Source organism: Tachysurus vachellii, chromosome 2 (genome assembly GCF_030014155.1).
Source record: "Tachysurus vachellii isolate PV-2020 chromosome 2, HZAU_Pvac_v1, whole genome shotgun sequence".
Classification (NCBI taxonomy): Eukaryota; Metazoa; Chordata; class Actinopteri; order Siluriformes; family Bagridae; genus Tachysurus; species Tachysurus vachellii.
The window spans coordinates 32,462,533-32,482,731 of NC_083461.1; the positions used below are offsets into that span (position 1 = coordinate 32,462,533).

Genomic DNA, 20,199 nt, shown 5'->3' on the forward strand with positions numbered 1-20,199 from the left:
CCTTACCTAGTATCCTGTTTGCCAACATCCAGTCTCTGGAAAACAAGCTCGACGTCCTCAGGGCGAGGGTCAAACATCATCAAGCATTGGCTCAAAATCACAGCATGCTCATCTCCTGATCAAGCTAATCTGGACCTGGCCAAGGTCTGCTAGAAGGCCTACTAGAAGATTTACTGGACGTTGTTTATGCCTAATTCCCGTTAACTCATCTCTGGTCCCTTCTGCACTTGTCATAATCTTAAGAAAACAACCAATGACAATGTCAGTCTCTGGTCACTACAGACACAAAGCAAAAGCATAGAAGGACAAGGCCTTATGAACATCTTTAGATTAGAAATTTTCACCAAACCACATGGACAGAACACTGGAGTCGGGGAGGTCAAGAAGATGTGGAGTGTGCCTGATTGTGAATAACCACTGTTGTGACAGCGCGAGCATCATTCCTCTTTCACGCTCCTGCACACCAAATCTGGAACTACTGACCATCAAATGTCGGCCCTTCTATCTAGCTCGGGAATTCAGCTCGGTCATAGTCAGTGCCGTTTATAGTCCACCTCAAGTGGACACGGACACTGCAGTATGGGACTTACATGAAACACTAACGCTACACCAAACACAGCATCGGTATGCTGTACTCATTGTGGTAGGAGAACAGTGCCAACCTCAAGCACGCACCACCAAACTTTCAGCAGCACATCACCTGCCCCACCAGGGGCGAAAGAACACTGGACCACTGCTACACACCATTGAGGTTTCACACTACAATGAGCCACCTGGACTGCAGAAAAGGGAATTATGCAAAAATGCGGTTTGTGGACTACAGTTCAGCATTCAACACCATGATACTCTCCACACTCACTTCTAAGTTGGAGGTCCTGGGACTCAGCTTGCCTCTGTGTCAATGGATCTGTCAGGACTCTGCCTGGACTTTGGCCATGTGCCTTTTGTTTATGTTTCATGTTCACGTGTCTGCCCCGCCCTTGTCTTTTCTGCCCCGCCTCTGCACACCTGTCCCTTGTGTATAATGATTATTTGTATTATTTAATTGAGCCGCGTTGCTTCGTGCAGCGCGGAATCCTATTGTCTCCTGTTATTGTCTCCTGTCGTCGTCATGTCGGTGTCCTGTTTTGTGTTTCTTTAATTTATTAAATCCCCGTTTTTGTTAAGCTGTCCTGCGTTTGGGTCCGTTTATATCCCGTGTTCATTGACAGGATCTCCAACTTCCTGACAGACAGACCACAAGCTGTACGGGTGGGCAAACACACCTCATCCACCCTCACCCTCAGCACTTTATACCACACCATACTGCACATGGACACTTTAAGGACAAACACTAAAACCATATGCATTTATGTATATACATATATTTTTCACATATATTTGCACTTTTTATTTACATGTATCTACATCCTTTTGGTTTTATTTTTATCCTTATTTCCATTTCTTTTTATGCTTGAATACCGGACAGACGTAAAAAAGCATTTCACTGCATGTTTTACTCTGTATGTATGTGTATGTGACAAAGTAATTAAAAATTAACCAATTTATAAGTTATCTTTAACCAATAAATTTGCCTCATCAGCTCTCCAGAGGTTCCATTTGCTAGAGCCTCTTCTTCTTCTTCTTCTTCTTCTTCTTCTTCTTCTTCTTCTTCTTCTTTATAATTAAGACATGCTTCTGCTTTCTGTATGTCAGAATGACAAAAGTCTTGACTTTTGTGTGTATTTTAAAATAAATTGTGTGACTTTTAAAATAAATTAATCAGTGCATGAATAAATATGTAAATGACTGCAAATAATACTTGCATAAATAAAATAATAAACACTGCTTAAAGTCTGATAACCACTTTGGTATTAAATAATTATAGGTTCACATTGGCCACATCCTAATTTCCAATAAACATCCTAGGTTCTATTTATAATGATATATATAATGAAATTTATAAAATATATTTCCTGTACTAGTCGAATGCTTTTACCCTTCCCATCTCTCGAAATATTTACAATTGAAATTGCCCAGTATGTCAACATGACAGTCAGGTCCACCTGTTCAACATTTCTCCTCTAGAGTGTACAAACAATGACACTATGTTAAACCAGGTTGGGTTTATCCCTAAAACAGAAAGTGAAATGTATGCATGCTATTTGTATAATAGAGTTATAAAATAGCCTAATACTCAATAATTCAAAGTATGATTTTGTTATGGAGTATTTAATAATAATAATAATAATAATAATAATAAGTAGAAAAATATGAAGAAGAAGCAGAAGAAGAAGAAGAAGAGGAAGAAGAAGTAGAATGGTCATTCTCCATATAAGGCCAATACGTTTGCATTTCATGTTTTTCATTGATGACATCTGCTGTTCAGAAGACTCTTATTAAATTCAAGGGAAAACAGTAACAGATTTTTTCTTCAGTATGTTCCTGGAAATATATCCTGACTTAAATGTCTAGTTATGTTAGTATTTGTATACAGATAGTTCCTCATATTCAGTGTTGAGTAATGAAGGTATTCAAGTTTCTATGATATAAAAGCAGCATGCCAGTTCTATTTATGTTTCCATATTACAAATTCAATCACAGGGGAAATAGATGAGAAAGAAAACGTAATCATCCGCCGATGATTTGAGAGTGCATAGTTATTCTATGAGTCAAATTTTTTTTGGATATTTTTATTTATACAGTAAGTAAAAATTCCAGAGTGAAACGTTATCCTGAGTAACCACCGCAATCCCCAAAATAACAGAAAACGCACAGATGAGTTTAGAGTTTTGAATAAAAAAGGACATAATCCTGAAACAACAGATGGAATATTGCAAGTGTTGGATTTTAGAAACAATCAGTCCTTATATTTGTATATAAATGAGTTGATTTGTGCACTGACAATAGCAAAGATTTCTGAATATCATATATGCTAAAAACATAAAATGTTTATTTAAATGAATTGAAAAAAACATAAAATAACAAAAAATAATAATAATAAATAAAATCACAATAATTTATTTTACTTTTTTTTAAATAATTTGAATCATCACTTTAATTGGCAAGTGGTTAAAAGAAAAAGAACAAAGTAAAACCTCATTCCTACATAAACTCAGTTTCAAATGTTATATACATTCTAAATTATTTAATGCTAAAAATGCTAAATACATTCTAATTCAAAAATAGTGATTTTTTCTTAACTTTTCTGAATTTCTGTAAAGGGATAAGAAAAACAGTGTTTTATTTTACCCTGTTGTGTAAAATGTGTTTTTAGTATCACTGTGTTGAAGGAACAGTTCTGTTCTCTCTGTTATTTTTAATATAAGACTCTTTTTAAATAAATAAAGTAATTAAAAAAATGTACCAATTCATAAGTAAATACCTCTAACCAATAAATATGCATCATCAGGTCTACACACTTCTGCCACTTCTTCTACATAGTTAAGACATGCTTCTGCTTCCTGCATGTCAGAATGACAAAAGTCTTGGCTGTCAGGTACAATAAATAAATCAGTGCATGAATAAATATGTAACAGTCAGACTGATGGTCAGGGAAAATTCAAAGCAATGTCAAAAGAGATTTTAGTGTATTTAATACAAATTATATCATAGTGCTTTTGCATTTCTGAAAATAATCTTTTCTATAATAACAAATATTCTCATGGACATGTGTGGCAAACACAATCTATAAATTTGTAATGAATAACTCTATTAATAGGCTAGTTAGTATTGTAGCAGATACAATTGTAGTTTTAAAAGATTGCAGGAAGATTGTTTTGGATAATAGTTGGTTAACTTCTTATTTTGGTTACTTACATATTTACTGATTTCTGTTAGCTGTGTATGTGCACAATGTTGAAAATTTCTATGGTATGGATAGTATTATTATTGTAACTGTTAGTTAGGGTTTTCTTCTTCTTCTTCTTCTTCTTCTTCTTCTTCTTCTTTATTAAAAGAGATTGTGCAAAACAAATTGTAAGTAGAACAGATATAAAACTAGGTGTTATTAAACTAGGCCTAATGGTTGTGCTATAGTGCAAGGTCTATTATGATTTAATATGAATTGCCTGCTGTAGACGAATAAAATCTTTTTTTTTCTTTTCTCTTCTTAAGCTTAAAAGACACAATAACTATTTGGTCACTATATGTCAATCAATGCTAATGAAGCAGTGCTGAATTTACATTTAAAGCTGTAACTCATGACTACGTCCATTAATTCACATGTAACTTGAAAGGCATGTAGAGGAAAGCTAAATTCAGGAAACGTGTTTCTTAGGAAATGTGTCTCCAATCAAGCTAATAATTGGTATCATATATGTGCTAGTCTGTAACTGGATTTTCATAGTGATTAATTAAAAAACCTGACTGTCATAGGTTGAGAATATTTCCCATTCAAGAAAGTAGTTTGATGGAGAGATCTACTAGTACCTGATTCAATATCATTGAAGATCGCTTCACATTGTTGTACTATTGTACGAAGTTGTACTATTCATGTTTACAGAGTTCAGAGTTAAGTAACTAGCAGGAGTTTTTAGCAGGCATTTTACAGAGCTAAGATTTAGCTATCATCACAAAGCATAAGTATGTTAATTTATGGTGAATTGATTGTTTTATGTATCTTGACAAGAACTGGCCACTGGGGGTGGTATATGCAAGAAGTGCCTTGTCCCTGCAGATGTTAAATTATTATTATTATTATTATTATTATTATTATTATTATTATTATTATTATTATTATCATTATTATTGTTATTATTATTGTTATTATTAATAATAACAATAATAATAACAATAATAGTAATAATAATAATAATAATGTAAACCTTATTATTATAATTAGAGGTAGAAGTAGAAGTAGAAGTAGTAGTAGTAGCACGAGTAGTAGGAGGGAGAGTGAGAGTGAGAGTAGAAGTACACATTTAATCTTTCTTAACCTTCTTTAAGTTCCTTTTTTATATACATTCACTGATTTCAGGTCCACCAATGAAAGATATTATTTGGGTGGTAAATTCTCAACTCAGCAGAAACACTCACCTTTTGAAGAATTTTGTCCCTCATGGTAGGGTTGCTGAGATCCTCAATGCTGTTAAACTTTATTCTCAGAAATGCCCTTTTAAAAACAGGAACTGCAAAAAAGTCAATAATGTTGATATTTAGGAACAGTTTTAAATCATGTTTTAACTTTAAATGTAATTTATTGAACATAGCAGTGGAACCTGGAACCCCGTAGACTTCCACTTCACAGAGCCTCACTGAGGCACTCAACAACATTGGGAATGATCACATTCACGTAACGGCCCTGCATATTACATGTGTAGATTATAGAGGCACCAGCAGGCATGCTAGGGATAACAACACATCTACAAAGCAAGAAAGAGTGTGTGTGTGAAAGAGAGAGAGAGAGAGAGAGAGAGAGAGAGAGAGAGAGAGAGAGAGAGAGAGAGAGAGAGGTCACCAATCTGCACTTGATTATGATTATAACAAGTGCAGTGCAAACAAATTTTTTAATTTAATAAAGAATTAAATTTTATACTTTTAGATAATTCTGTGGAAAGTCTGTGAAACAAGTTAGTTATCTTTTAAATTATAGCTTTAATTAAACTATATGTGAAGACAAATATCAGTCACATTTCCACATTACCTTATGAGCAATTTTAGTGGAATGTTTTAATGTCTTATTAAAGATTTAAATGCATACAAAGAATTGCTACCAAATTACAAAGACTCATAGGCATCTTTATATAATGTTAAAAGAGCTCCATGATTAAACTCTCTAAACATACTTTATTACTATTACATACAGCTTATACTATTATTACTAATACACATTTATGCTGACATACTATTAATAAATTATAAATGTATTTTATAAATTTCACCTGGGGTTATCATTGCCATTGTTGATTAAGGAATTGCCAATGTGGATCTCAGCACCAGTTATCCGATTTGCACAGCAATCGCCTCTGTTAGTGATGATTAAGTTGCTAATGTCATACACTGCCAACAAATCCATCCTCCACCACGGGCCATATTCAGGATTTGTGTGTGCACATGAGGAGGCACTCAAGTCAGATGCTCTGTTGCCATCAATAGCAAAGGAAGCATAGTTATAGTCGTATAAAGAAGACTGTGTTGCAATTCCTCTTAAGGCCACATTGACTGGAGGGGAAAAGAGAACATATTATATATGTATAAACACACTCTTGTATTTGTGTATGCATATGTATTCTTTGATATTATTACCTTGCTGATAGGTCAGTATCCATTGCAATGACAAAATGCATATCCCTGTACAGAAATATATAATCTAAAATTACACATTTCATTATGTGCATTTTAATGTTAACAACTGATTTTTTTTAAAATACCTAAGTAAAGACGCATGGGCCTCTGCGAATTCTCCATTTTCTGCTCAAATTAAAAGAAATAAACTTAAGACAATGTATAACTGCACTCAAGGAAAGAAAGGAAAAAGCCAATTGAAAAAGCAATGCATAGCATTTAATAGTTAAGAATGACAGTTTACTGAGTACATACAATTATATGAAGCACATCACTTAGCAAATATATAATGTATAAATCCTAATAAAGGCACAGTTTAGAGAAGGTTCTTACCTTGCTTGATATAGGTCAGAAAGTCTTCTCTTTGACCCTTTTCAGCTCTGAGTTGTCCATTTGGTGTTTCAGTAAATGATTATGTAGATTTTTTAAAGGCAAATGATCTTTGTGTTTTACACATGCAAATAAGTGACCTAAGACATCTTGTGTCTATAACACCTTTATAAAGAACTACTCTATATATTACAGGTTTTAATCAGCAAGACAACTTATTCATTAATCAATTTGTTTTGTTGCAACTGCAAGCAAAAAATGGTACATCAGCCAGCTTTCATTTGTAGGTCACCTGATGGTCAAGAGCTTTTCCAGCATCAGAAAAAGGACAAAATATTAATAACATCTCCATTTGAACTGTTAAATTGTGTTAATTTTATTTTAAGTGGAAATTGTTTTCAAACAATAATATTAAACAAGAAGAAATTAATTAATTAAAGCATTATTATTATTATTACTTATTTTAAAAAGCATAAGTAATTGCATGATCATTTCAATGGTTTTTATTTTAACAGTTGTAATACTGTGTAAAGTACCTTCAATCCATTTTCAGCGATTATGACGTGGCATAACAAAGGGAAGTAGTGGCACAGTGGTTAAGATGTTGCACTACTAATTGGAAGTTTATGAAGTCTTACCCAGAACCACCAAGCGGCCTCCTAAAGAGACAAACCATAAACTGCTCTAAATAAGGGTGTTTGCCAGATGTAAATGTATGACGTTCTTAAAGAAATGCTTTAAGAAAGTAATACTTTGCATGAATTTTGGATTAGGCTGCTCAAAGCACCTAGAGTGCCAAATGTTTTGAATTCTTCTGGATGTATTTTATAAAGAATAAAGCTTATTCTTGGTCAGCTGCACAATGTATACAATCATACAGACAGAGATAATACATTCAGTTAGTCACATCACATCAACTTTAAAAATGTGATCTCAATGATCTCAGTGATAATGGTATGGTTGTTAGGGCAGACAGTCTTGTTTGATAAATTTTTTAAGGCTGATCTAGAAATTTTCACGTACAGGAGTCACCGCAGTTTACACAGAATGGTGGAAAAAAGTTAACAGCCTGTTTGTAAGAGAGGTCAGCGGAGAATAGCCAGACTAGTTTGAGTTGACAAAAAGGTCAATCTAAGCAGAAAAGTATCTTAGAACATCCAACAGGTCAAACCAAATGAGTTGGACAAGCTACAACCAAATTAGGAATCTGAGGCTACAGTTGGCATTGATTCACTAAAATTGGACAAATATTTCCTGATCTACTGAATATAAATTCCTATTTGCCATGTAGATGACAGGGACAGAAGTTGGCATTAATCCCAACCTCCCTTGTGTCAACAGTCCAGGCTGCTCCTGCTGGTATAATGGTATGGGGATTTGTATCTTTTAATGCAGTCTTGCCAACATAGATCAGAAACTCAAAGGAATATGGGCAACACTATGCCATGAGGAATTGAGGCAGTTCTAGTTGAATTGGGCCACTAAGGCAGTTCTACCACATAGTAAAGTGTTTTTAATAAAGTGACTACTCAGTGTATATACAGAAGCTAAATTCAGGCACTTCAGGTGCATAATAAATGTATGCAAAATACCACTTTTTAACACTCTTTGGGTGTGAACTACTTGTCTTCATCCTCAGGCTACACAGAGTTCTCTCGTTATACTATCTCTTGCCTTTATATTTATTTCCTTACGTCTCACAAAATAATGTGGGCCTCTCAGTCAACCTCCCTTTTTCTTTGCCAAACTACTCCACCCAGTCCCTCACACCAAATGCTTCCTTCACCATTATAGAGTTTATTTTGTCTACATTTACCCAATCCCTGTGCTTTGTCCCTCTTCATTTTCAGCAGTTTCTTTTTCTTAGCTATTGTATTTAAAACTGCACAGGAAATTTGTGTTAAAGGTTAAGAGCATTTTGTTTTATTGTGGTTTGCCTTTAAACAGTCATTTCCATGTTATTTTGCTACAGACAGAGGACAAAGATCACAACACAAAATTTGGCTGCATCATCATTATTGATTATTTTCTTAAAACAGCAAAAGCAAAAGATTTTCATTTATATTAAAGCATGTTAGGAATGATTCAGAACAGTGAATTAAAAATTCTAAAAATATGAAATTTATTAAATGTAAATATTTTTAATGTTTAATTAATGTATTAATTTAATTTTTAATATATTTTTAAATATTCTAAATGTAAGAAATATAACATATATTGCCAGTTATTTAGGTACATCACCTTTGATGCAAATTGCACAGCATAAACCAATTTAAGAATCGGTTTCCACATTGAAACATATTAAATAACCATCTAAGTAACTACATTTCATTCTATTTGCTTTCATTCTATCATTTTCTCATGCAAAATCTTGCATTAATGGAATTAGCTAACAGCCAGACAGTATAAAAGCAAGTGTCTTTAATTAGCCATTAAGGTTTCAGTGGGCATAGACAGTGGCATTGCAAGGGTGAGCCTTCTGGGTCTTAAGCCACTCAATTACTATCAAAAGCCCCTGGTCTTTTGAAGACTCAAGACATTTTACACCACATATAATGTACAAGACAACAGTAGAATAAAACCTGTCTGTCTTTTGGTGTTTATTTTACACATTAATTCCACTATAGGCAGTTTTAAAACTTAAGTGTCGAGCTGTTAAACAGAACAGTACTTATTCCATTCAGCAGGTGGATTTGTGGTTAGTATACTTTCATTGGACAGTTGTCATTCACTCAATCATTTCACTGGGAGAGTCGACGAGGTAATAATAATACTGCTGGTGAGACCCTAGCAATGCCCCTGGGAATGGAATCTGTGAAAAAAAAACAGACTAAACTATTTTACCAAACAGATGTATTCAAAATTCTGTTTAAATTATTTTTTGACTTACTATACTCATTACTCTGAGCTCCTCCCGAGTGACCGAGCTCCTCACCCTTAGAGATAGGGTGAGGAGCTCGGTCACTCGGGAGGAGCTCAGAGTAGAGCCGCTGCTCCTCCACGTCGAGAGGAGTCAGCTGAGGTGGCTCGGGCATCTGTTCCAGATGCCTCCTGGACGCCTCCCTGGGGAGGTGTTCCGGGCATGTCCAACCGGGAGGAGGCCCCAGGGAAGACGTAGGACACGCTGGAGGGACTATGTCTCTCGGCTGGCCTGGGAACGCCTCGGTATTCCCCCGGAAGAGTAAACTATTCCCCTCTATGTAGAGTGTATGAACTATGACACACTGTTTAACCAGGTTGGGTTCATCCCTAAAACAGAAAGTGAAATTTATTTGTATAACAGAGCTGTAAAGTATGCTTTTGCATCACATTCCTGTACAGTGAAACTACTGATAATAGGTATTTAATAATAATAATAATAATAATAATAATAATAAGAAGAAGAAGAAGAAGAAGAAGAAGAAGAAGAAGAAGAAGAAGAATGCTCATCCTACATATAATGCCAATACCTTTGCATTTCAAGTTTCTTATGGTGCAGTGGCGACATCTGCTGTTCAGGGGAATTCAAGGGAAAACAGTACATTAAGTTCCCTTTCGATGGAACCTGACACTGTGTCAGGGCTGACGTTATGGGAATGCTTCAGTGAGGAAGTTTTGTCTGAAGCTCTGTGTGCACACATGCCAATTTAATAGCTCAGAAAGGACACATGACCAAGTGATTACGTCCCAATAAGTCCATATAAGGGCATCTACATCACATTACTCCAGTTTATACAGCTTTACACACGTTCGCCTCACACCTCCAGGGTCGGGGTTCGATTCCCACCTCCACCTTGTGTGTGTGGAGTTTGCATGTTCTCCCCGTGCCTCGGGGGTTTCCTCCGGGCACTCCGGTTTCCTCCCCCTGGTCCAAAGACATGCATGGTAGGTTGATTGGCATCTCTGGAAAATTGTCCCTAGTGTGTGATTGCGTGAGTGAATGTGTGTGTGTGTGCCCTGTGATGGGTTGGCACTCCGTACAGGGTGTATCCTGCCTTGATGCCCGATGACGCCTGAGATAGGCACAGGCTCCCCGTGACCCGAATTAGTTTGGATAAGCGGTAGAAAATGAATGAATGAATGTATATATACTTTTTACTTACTGATTTCTGTTAGCTGTGTATGTGCACAATTTCGAACATTTCTGTGGTATGGATAGTATTATTATTATTGTAACTGTTAGGGTATTCTTCTTCTTCTTTATTAAAAACAAATTGTTCAAACCAAAGTGTAACTAGAACAGATACGAAACCAAATATTATTAAACTAGGCCTAATGGTGGTGCTATAATGCAAGGTTTTACATTTTGGTCCATTTCATATGAATTGCCTGCTGTAGAAGCATACATATTTTTTCAGCAGATTTCTTTTTTTGTTGTTTTTTTTTTTTTTTTTTTTTGATTGTTTTTATTTTCAAGCTTAAAAGCTGCTAACTATTTGGTCACTAATATATGTCAATCAATTCTAATGAAGCAATGCTGAATTTACTTTAAAAGCTGTAATTCATGACCACATCCATTAATTCACATGTAACTTGAAAGGCATTTACAGGAGAGCTGAAGTCAGGAAATGTGTTTCTCAGGAATTGTGTCTCCAATTAAGCTAATATTTGGTATCGTATACACTGTAAAAAAAATCCAACTTGCAAATTGTTAACACTTTAAAATTATAAGTTAGGTGGACAAATTTTTTGAGCACAGTGTTAAGTTTACTCATAAAAAAAGATTTAACTGCATGTTTACTACTATTTTGTCCAATGAAAATAAACAATTAAATTGGGAAAACGTAATACTTTGATTTCTTAATTCAAGCGTTTCGCGTCCTGTAATTGCGCATGCGCAATCTGTTTCCGCAGCATTTTGCACAGGGTTTCTGCTCATCAACTGCATTTTAGAAGGGGCTGGATGTTCTCTGGTTCAAGTAAGCTTTCTTTTAGTTTTATTATCGAAAATAACCTAAATAAATTACACAAATGCTTAATGTATAATGTAAAGTTGTGATTTGGAAAGGCTATTTTAAGGAATGTAATGATATTTTCCATCGAGCTCAGACAGCTAACGTGTTTCATTTGAAGGTCATGTTCAGATCACTCTGTAAAATTTGAATGAAATGTATCAAAATACACGATTTTATTGTGTAAGTGTCAGGACTCTGCACGGACTCTGGCCATGTGCCTTTTGTTTATGGTTTGTGTACGTTTATTTGTTATATTTTTATTTGTCTATCCTGCATCTGGGTCCGTTTTATCCCGTGTTCATGACAGTAAGTTATAGTTATTACAATAAACTGTATTTAAATGGATTGTGTGTTGTGGATGGAGTTAATAGAATTTCTTGTATTTAAGTCAGAGAAGCATACGAAAGCCATATGAAACACAGTAATACGCCTAATGCCAATTACAAATGCTAAATCCGAGCCGATCCTGACCTCCCTGGGGCCCTAAGCAAAATTCTGCTAAGGGCCCCTCCTACCTGACCCGTGAGCCATGTAAACCATTTGCCACACATTCACACCCCACTGCTCCCACTACAAACCTCCCAACTTTAAAAAAAAAAAAAAGTTTGCTCCATCTCTCGGTCAAAGAGTAAAACAATACAGATTTGAATGAGGTATAAACAAATCTTTATTGAATGGAATATTTTAAATAGAATTGAGTTGAATATTAGCAATTGAATTTGAAGTGAATACATTATCTTAAATAAGCAGAAAATAATTAAATGTACCAAAATAATATATATAATATATAATGAAGGGTGGCACGGTGGCTTAGTGGTTAGCACGTTCGCCTCACACCTCCAGGGTTGGGGGTTTGATTCCCGCCTCCACCTTGTGTGTGTGGAGTTTGCATGTTCTCCCCGTGCCTCAGGGGTTTCCTCCGGGTACTCTGGTTTCCTCCCCCGGTCCAAAGACATGCATGGTAGGTTGACTGGCATCTCTGGAAAATTGTCCGTAGTGTGTGATTGCGTGAGTGAATGAGAGTGTGTGTGCGCGCTGGGATGGGTTGGCATTCCGTCCAGGGTGTATCCTGCCTTGATGCCCGATGACGTGTGAGATAGGCACAGGCCCAAGGTAGTTCAGATAAGCGGTAGAAAATGAGTGAGTGAGTAATATAAAGAAATAGAACACAGCTTTGGATTTTGGGATTTGAATGAACTGAGCCTGTGCTTGTACTGGCTGTTGATCCAACATCTCCTCTACTAACAAACTTGAGCATAGCACTTGTAAATTATAGATAACTACTATTATTCATTTTATAAGCTGCATTAGGCCCCACTTAAACTGCCTCCCTCAGATTCCTCTTTATCCATTTTCAAATATAAAATACTATTTATAATATGACTTGGCTCTTGCAATATTCAACTAGTGAATATGCAATAGCAGATATCAGAAATTACATTTTTACTAGTGTAAAATGTAATTCCTGATATCAAAAATATGGTTACTACTAGAAATCACACTCTTAATATTTATATTTTAAGTATTGAATACTGAATTCTTGATATCATGTGAATGTATAAAACCTAAAATGGCTTGCCATACCGTATCACTGTGTTTTATAGTATGCATGAGAGCAATACTTGATCCCTGATGGTTATTGTTTACTGAGGGATGTACATTCATATTGACCCGGCATTATGCCCATTCCAATGTAAATCCATTGGTTTCCATATTGCATTAACATTGTTATAACCTTGATTGAGAGACTATAAACATTGTCATTTAGGAGCGCTATCACGCTACTTTTTGTACTGGTCCCCACACAGATGTTGCTGCTAGAAAGCACGCATGTCATTTCGTGCACGATTGCATGCGCATACTGTATGAACGCATGTTCACACGCAGCGCAGTTATCGAGCTGCCGTTTATAAACACTGTTGCCCTTGGGCATTTATTCACGCGAATGTTTACGCAATAAATTGTTGTGTGACAGACAGGCCAAGAGATGCACTGGCAGCACTGCAAAGTTAATTTACTGTAGCTAGTCAGATAGAGACTAGAGACAGAATCACATCAACTTAACTTTACTGTTATTTGCTCTTGCTGACATAACTTGAAGAGAACACAAGTTTACCTGATTGCTGTTCTCGCATTTCACTCTCATTTTGTTTATTTTTTCTCTTTTCATGGCCAGATGGATAGCTCCACTTCATATTGTCATCTACACAGTAAACATTAACACACGCTGTAAAATGAGGCAGGGGAGGCGGGGCCTTGCGTAATTTGCGGGGCCCTACGCAACTTGCGTAGTGAGCGTACTGTATAGGGCCGATCGGCTCTGTGCTAAATTGAGAATGAATCTTTCTTATTGGATAAATCTTTACTTGATTTGTGTTAGAGGAAGGCTTTAAGATCAGGCAGAATCCTCTGCCATCTAGTCAGTTTCATTTCACCGATTAGCTTTGTGTAAATCAGTTTTGGCTAACGTTAATGCTATTGATCATCCAGCTAAAAAACAGAGCACTACTTACGTAAGTTAGTCACTATAGTTAGTATTGCTAGGGGAAAAACAGCATTGTACATTTAAGTAAGTTATAGGGTATTCTTAACCTTGTTGACCGCGTGGTTATTTCTGATCTTAGACGTACAACATAACGTGTTTTACATAACATCCAGTCTAAAACAGAAAATATATCATGTTGAATTATCACAAATGTCTAGTATTTCAGGAGCTTAGTTGTTTTTTAGCGTAGCTCTTAGCACCATTTAACTAGTTAAATGTAATTTGGTATTATTAATTTGCTTTGAATGTGATTCGTTGAATATTCTCATTTTTTGTATGTAATATATATGTTGTGTTTTAAACAATTTAATGTCAATTTAGTTGGAATGTAACACTGCACATGTCAAAGTGCTTTTGTTTTTCTTTTCATAGATTTGGAATGTAGTGTAAGCATTGCAGATTTGCCCACAGTAGCAGAGAGGTCCTCTTGAAACACTACAGGCTTCGGCACTGTCAAAGGTGATCCTGGCAGCATCTTTGATTGTATACTGTCTGCATCTGCACTTTTAAAACTTTAGGTGTGTTAAAAACACATTTGACAAGATCACACAAACACACTGCAGTTACTGACCACTTTAATTTTTCATGTGAGTTATGTGATTTCAAAGATGTTTGTCAGCCATCCCAGTTTTTAAACCATCTCAGAAACCATTTGAGGAGGAATGATGCAGTCAATTGTCCTATTCAAGGTTGTGAGCTGATGACAAATGTCCTTTCAACTTTTAGTAGCCACATATCGCAGAAGCATAAATCTGAAGGTTTTGAACACTTTAGTTCTTCTGTTACATTGCAAACTGGTTGTTTGTGAAGCAATGAAGAGACAGGGTCTGAAGAGTCAGGAGATTTTATGCAGAATCCGCAGTCAAATGTTTCTGATGTCACTGTTCCTTTAGTTCCTTCTGAACATGAAACAAATGTGTATTTAGGGCCTGTAGAGTATAGAGCTCTAGAGCACAAACTTGCATCATTGATCCTTTACATGCAGACAATTTTGCATGTTTCAAAAAGTGCAATTCAGGAGATATTAAGTTAGATGTGTGATTGTTTCGTTATCTAGGTATACAGCAAAACAATCAATCAGGGATATTATAAGAAAGTATGAAAGCCACATTGATGAGTCATTGGCATTAGAGCTTGCTGAATTGTTATCAGCAGAAGTGCTCAAAACAAATCCTGTTTTTACAGGCACTGCAAAGAAGGGTACTCTCTCAACAGAATTCAGATGGAATGCTCATTTTAAAGAACATTTTCAAGTAATTGATACTGTGGAGTCCCGATTTGATAGACTACACCAAAATAGCTTTGTGTATGTCCCAGTGTTGAGGGTTCTTGAAGTGTTGCTAAACAGAGCAGATGTCTTGGAAAATGTGCATTCACTTCAGTGGAATTCACTTCAGTGAAGGCATGATTTTGTCCTCAGGTCAATGCAGTGGCTTGCCTGATTCTTTCAGAATACTCAGTGTACTTGTCAATACTAACAAGGTGGCCTTTCTTTGCAAAAGGCTTTTGTCATGGTATATTAAGCTCTACAGGTGTTACGAGTTTTCTGAAACAAGTGCAATTGAAATATTTGAACCAGAGGATCTAAATGATCCTCATCCTCTCACATCATATACAGTTCAGGGAAGGAACATGAATGCACTAAAGAGATTCCTTCTCCATTAATTGTTTTTCAATGATTTCCTGATTTGAACTGTAACATAACAAAGTATGTCACAGGTTGAAGGAACTGTTCTCCGAAACGTAAATTACATTTTAAACCTGTATGACTTTCTAATTCAGAAGACAAAAGCGGGTGTTTTAAAGCGATAGTTCACCCAAAAATTCCAAAAAATATCAGTAATTCCAAACCTGCAAGATATTTGTTTGTCTTTGGAACACCAATTAAGATATTTTAAATTAAATCCGAGTGCTCTCTGACCTTCCATAGACAGCAAGGGACTGAGGTTCAACATTCATGCACTTGAGTCAGTCTTCTTCATAAAAGCACTAAGCCCCAAATAAATAGCTCAGGTGAGGCAGTGGGTTTCCATGTGACATCAGTGGTTCAACTGTAATTTTATGAAGCTATGAGAATACTTCTTTTTGGTACTCTCCAAAACGACACTAGGGTGATGTGGAGGAGAACAATTGTTGAATAAATGTATTTTTCACATACAAAATATTCTTGCAGCAAATTACCGTAGCAAATTTTGAAAGTTTGAATTTTTGAACTACCCCCTTTAAGTCATTTAACATGTTACCACATATAAAGCTTTGCCATATACTTAATGTACTTGATTTTATTTTTAATCAGAATTTTGTTTTACAGAATATGCGGCTCCGTATTGTGTTGGCCCCTGATAATATTAGGAGGCTGGATATTTAGCAAAATCTCACATCGGTTGAACATTTGAAAACAATTTTTCAAGAAAGGCTTGAAATCAAGGATGATTTTCTGATTCAGTTTGAGGATCCTGAGTTCGGTAATGAACTCTGTAACTTGACCAATATAACAAAGCTTTCACCAGAAAGAGCAGTGCTGAAGATCATCCAGAAAGTACCTGAAGAATCAGAGCCAGAGACCTCGATCCGAGACCTCGATTTCCTCTTTAGACACTGCCAGTATGTCCTCCCCATCTGATAGCTCAAACCAGAGTTTCCCCTTTGTATCTGTGAGACAGCGTGAAATGTCTCAGTGGCCATCTCCTTTTCCGATTCCCAAGTTCTCTTATGATGTTGAGTTGCGGCTTGAGAAAGGGAATGAGAATTTTAAAGAAGATGGAACACTGTTCACAGTACCAAGAGAAATGAAAATGGGCATCCTGGATAGCATAGCTCAGGCAATTTTTTCATTCAAAGCTTACCCAAACAAGTTGGAGTCTGTGTCTGCTGCACTGATTGAAAAGTATCCATGTCTGAAAGACCCAGGCTCAGGAACAGGTTATCACAGTTGGACTATGAGCATCAAATATAAGGTTGGGAACTACCGTCAGAAACTACGAATGGCAGGTTGCTCTGAAGTCACTGTGAACCAAAAAAAGTGAACAATGACTCTAGATGTTTAAAGAAAGCAAAGAGATGTGAGGTAAACTTTCTCCCAGACAACCTAGTAGGGCAGACAGATTGTTCCTTACAGAAGGAAAAAGATGCACTACAAGAGGAAATGAAGAAGAAACATTTCAGCATGGCAATGGTTGACTCCAAAATGGAACTGACATTCTCTCTGAGAAGGAAGGAGATAGTTAATGAAGAACCTCTTGTGGCTGATGTCCTAAAACAATGGCCAGCATTGTTTTTGGAAGATCAGGTGAGTTTGTTTATTTGAGATTATTTATTTATTTAAAGATTAATTAACTTGTGTAGTCTTGATTCTTACTGTTCACTGTGTGTGTTTACACAAACCAACTTGAAGAGTACCTTTTTGTCGTCTTTGGATGAATATGCACCAAAGATGTTCATGTTGTACCGATCACGTTGTGGAGCCTATGTAGATGAAATGAAGACCCTCCTAAAACAACTTGATCAAGTAATTATTTTGCAGCTTGTTAAGTAATTATTTAGTCTCAAATCATGTAAACATACAGTATTGTACAATTTGTACCCTGTGAATGAGCATAATTTAAAGGTGTTAGGCCCTTTAAAGGTGTAAGCCCTAAACGTTTGGTTGAATATAACATGCATAAAACCTGTTCTGTGTCTTTCAGGCTTCTGATGTGCTTGCTCAAAGAAAAGCTACAGCTCTCAAAGGTCTACCTTTGTTTATGAGGAAAAGGTCTGGAAACTTCCTGAAGTCTTGTCTGGTAAGTGTGTTATCAGTCTGTTATCAGCATATACTCTCATACCTGAGGTCCAGATCATGTAAAGAGAAAACAGTTTTGTCTGGTGTCCAGAACTAATCTGCTAACTGTTCTATAAGCTAAACGGCAGGGGAAAGAGTAGAATGGAGGAGGCAAAGTGTTGGCAAAAATGTATTTATTGAATAATCCTGGTTGAATACTTATCAGTAATGAGTCTGACAGCACAAATTAAAAAAGTGTTACACTACAGTATATTGCCAAAAGTATTGGGACACTCCACTTTAAGAACAGGTTTCACTACTAATTTCCATGAGTAAAAATCTTAATGTACAGTATAAGCATATAATGATGATCTATGGAATTGTGTGCTTCTAATTTTTTAACTGTTTTGATGGGCCCCTTTTCTCTTCTAACATGAAAATGCCAATGTGTATAAGGCAAGGTTCAAAAATAATTGATTAATTCAGCCAGTGTGGAAGAACTTGACTGGTCTGCATAAAGCCAAGTCCTAATCAAATCTGAACACCTTTGATGTGACTTTAAATGCAGACCTTGAGCCAAAAGCTCAAACCAAACTTCGATGACATACATATGGGTAGTCAATTTAGACACTTCCAAAACTGTTGCAACAGAGATGGAAATACAATTTGTAAATACATGAATTATATTTTCATCTTTGTTGCCACAGTTTTGGAAGTGCCTTTTTTCTGTTCTAAAGAAGAGTGTGTCCCAATACTTTTGTCCACATAGTGTAAGTACAAGTCATTGATGTTTGGTGATGTTTTTGGCTCAAGGTCTGCATTTAAATTCCCACCAGAGGTAGTCAGCTGGGATTAAGCCTTTGCTTTCTGCAGACCAGTCAAGTTATTCCACACTGACTGAATCAGTCAATTCATTTTTAAATCTTTCCTTGTGCACGGCAGCATTACTATTTTAGAATAGAAAAGGGTCCTGTTCAAACTCTTGCTATAAAATTAGAAGCACACAGTTCCATCAGATATTATTATACGCATGTTTAATCATTAAGAGTTGTACTCATGGAAATGACTAAAGTAATCAAACCTGTTCATTAGAAGGGGGTGTCCCAATACTTTTGGCAACATGGTGTATATCCAAGCAAACACAGTGGAAAATTGCAGCATGTGTGATTTTTGGGTGACCTATCTCAAACAATATAAAAATCTTTGTGGTCCAGCAGAACTCAATAAATTTTGGGTTATAATTCTGTCTTCATGCTGCTTTTTACTGCAGGACACAGACACAGAAGACACTCATACAAAAGGGATGAAGATGGGGTCTTAACGTCATTGAAGATGACGTTGCCACCATCCATTCAAACCCAAATGTAAGGTGCCTGTCTGTAGTTGTAGAGGAGCAAGTTGTGCTGGATAATGTGCAAGACTTCCCTACAGCTGTTGCTCTCCTATTTGGCTTGATTTATGCCATCAACATTAGCTATCCTAAAGAACTAAAATGACCCCCAGTGCTCTGCAAGAGTCCAGTCCTTCAAAAACAAATTGTTGAAGTAGTAGATTTGTTCCTGTCTGTTTTGTGGCTGTATAACAGTGCAACATATACTGTACCAAAGTCAGTTTTGAGTTTTAGTGTAAGGTTTTGTGACTTTCATGTTTTTTTAACAGTTGTAATACTTGATTACTTGATTGCTCTAGCGCATGTGTTGTAACTCGGCTTGTTTATTGCTGCAGCATTTTAAGATTGTTATTCTGGCACTTTGAGAATCTTTTTTACTCCAGCACTTAAAGTGTTTTTTTTTTTTTTTTTTGTATTTTTTTTCAACAGTTTAAAAGCATTTGTATTGGTTTACTCCAGCATTTTAAAGGCATTACAAGTTTGCCTTTTTTTTTTGCCTTTTGTTTTATAACAATTTTATATATATATATTTTATTATTTATTTTATGTTGATGACTGGAGTAGAACTATATCTGAGTCCAATTTTTGCAGTTCATGTTGGCAGAATTGTAAAATAAATATTTTACAATTTTTAAATTTTGCAATTTCTGTGTTTGATCTTTAATGCGAATGCCATACAGGAATTTGTGGAAGAAGTTTAAATGGAAGATTTAAAGCTGTACATTAAAAGAAGAAAATTAAGTTGAAACAACTTTAAAAAATTGCGGTAATTTGCTGCAAAGTATTTTTGAGTTTACCGAACTTCAGGGCTGTAGTTCTCCCTACTCGTTTTTTAAAGTTCACTCAACCCCCTTTTTAACTTTAAACAAACTCTAGATAGATGGACTTACTGAGGAAGGTTAGATGGACTTACTGAGGAAGGTTAGATGGACTTACTGAGGAAGGTTTAGATGGACTTACTGAGGAAGGTTAGATG

At 35.9% G+C, this 20,199-nt stretch overlaps 1 pseudogene; it reads right to left on the reverse strand.

Moving 5' to 3' along the window:
• Positions 1-4,953: 4,953 nt before the first annotated feature.
• On the reverse strand, positions 4,954-17,514 carry LOC132858213 (fucolectin-like; annotated as a pseudogene).
• Between the last annotated feature and the right edge of the window lie 2,685 nt (positions 17,515-20,199).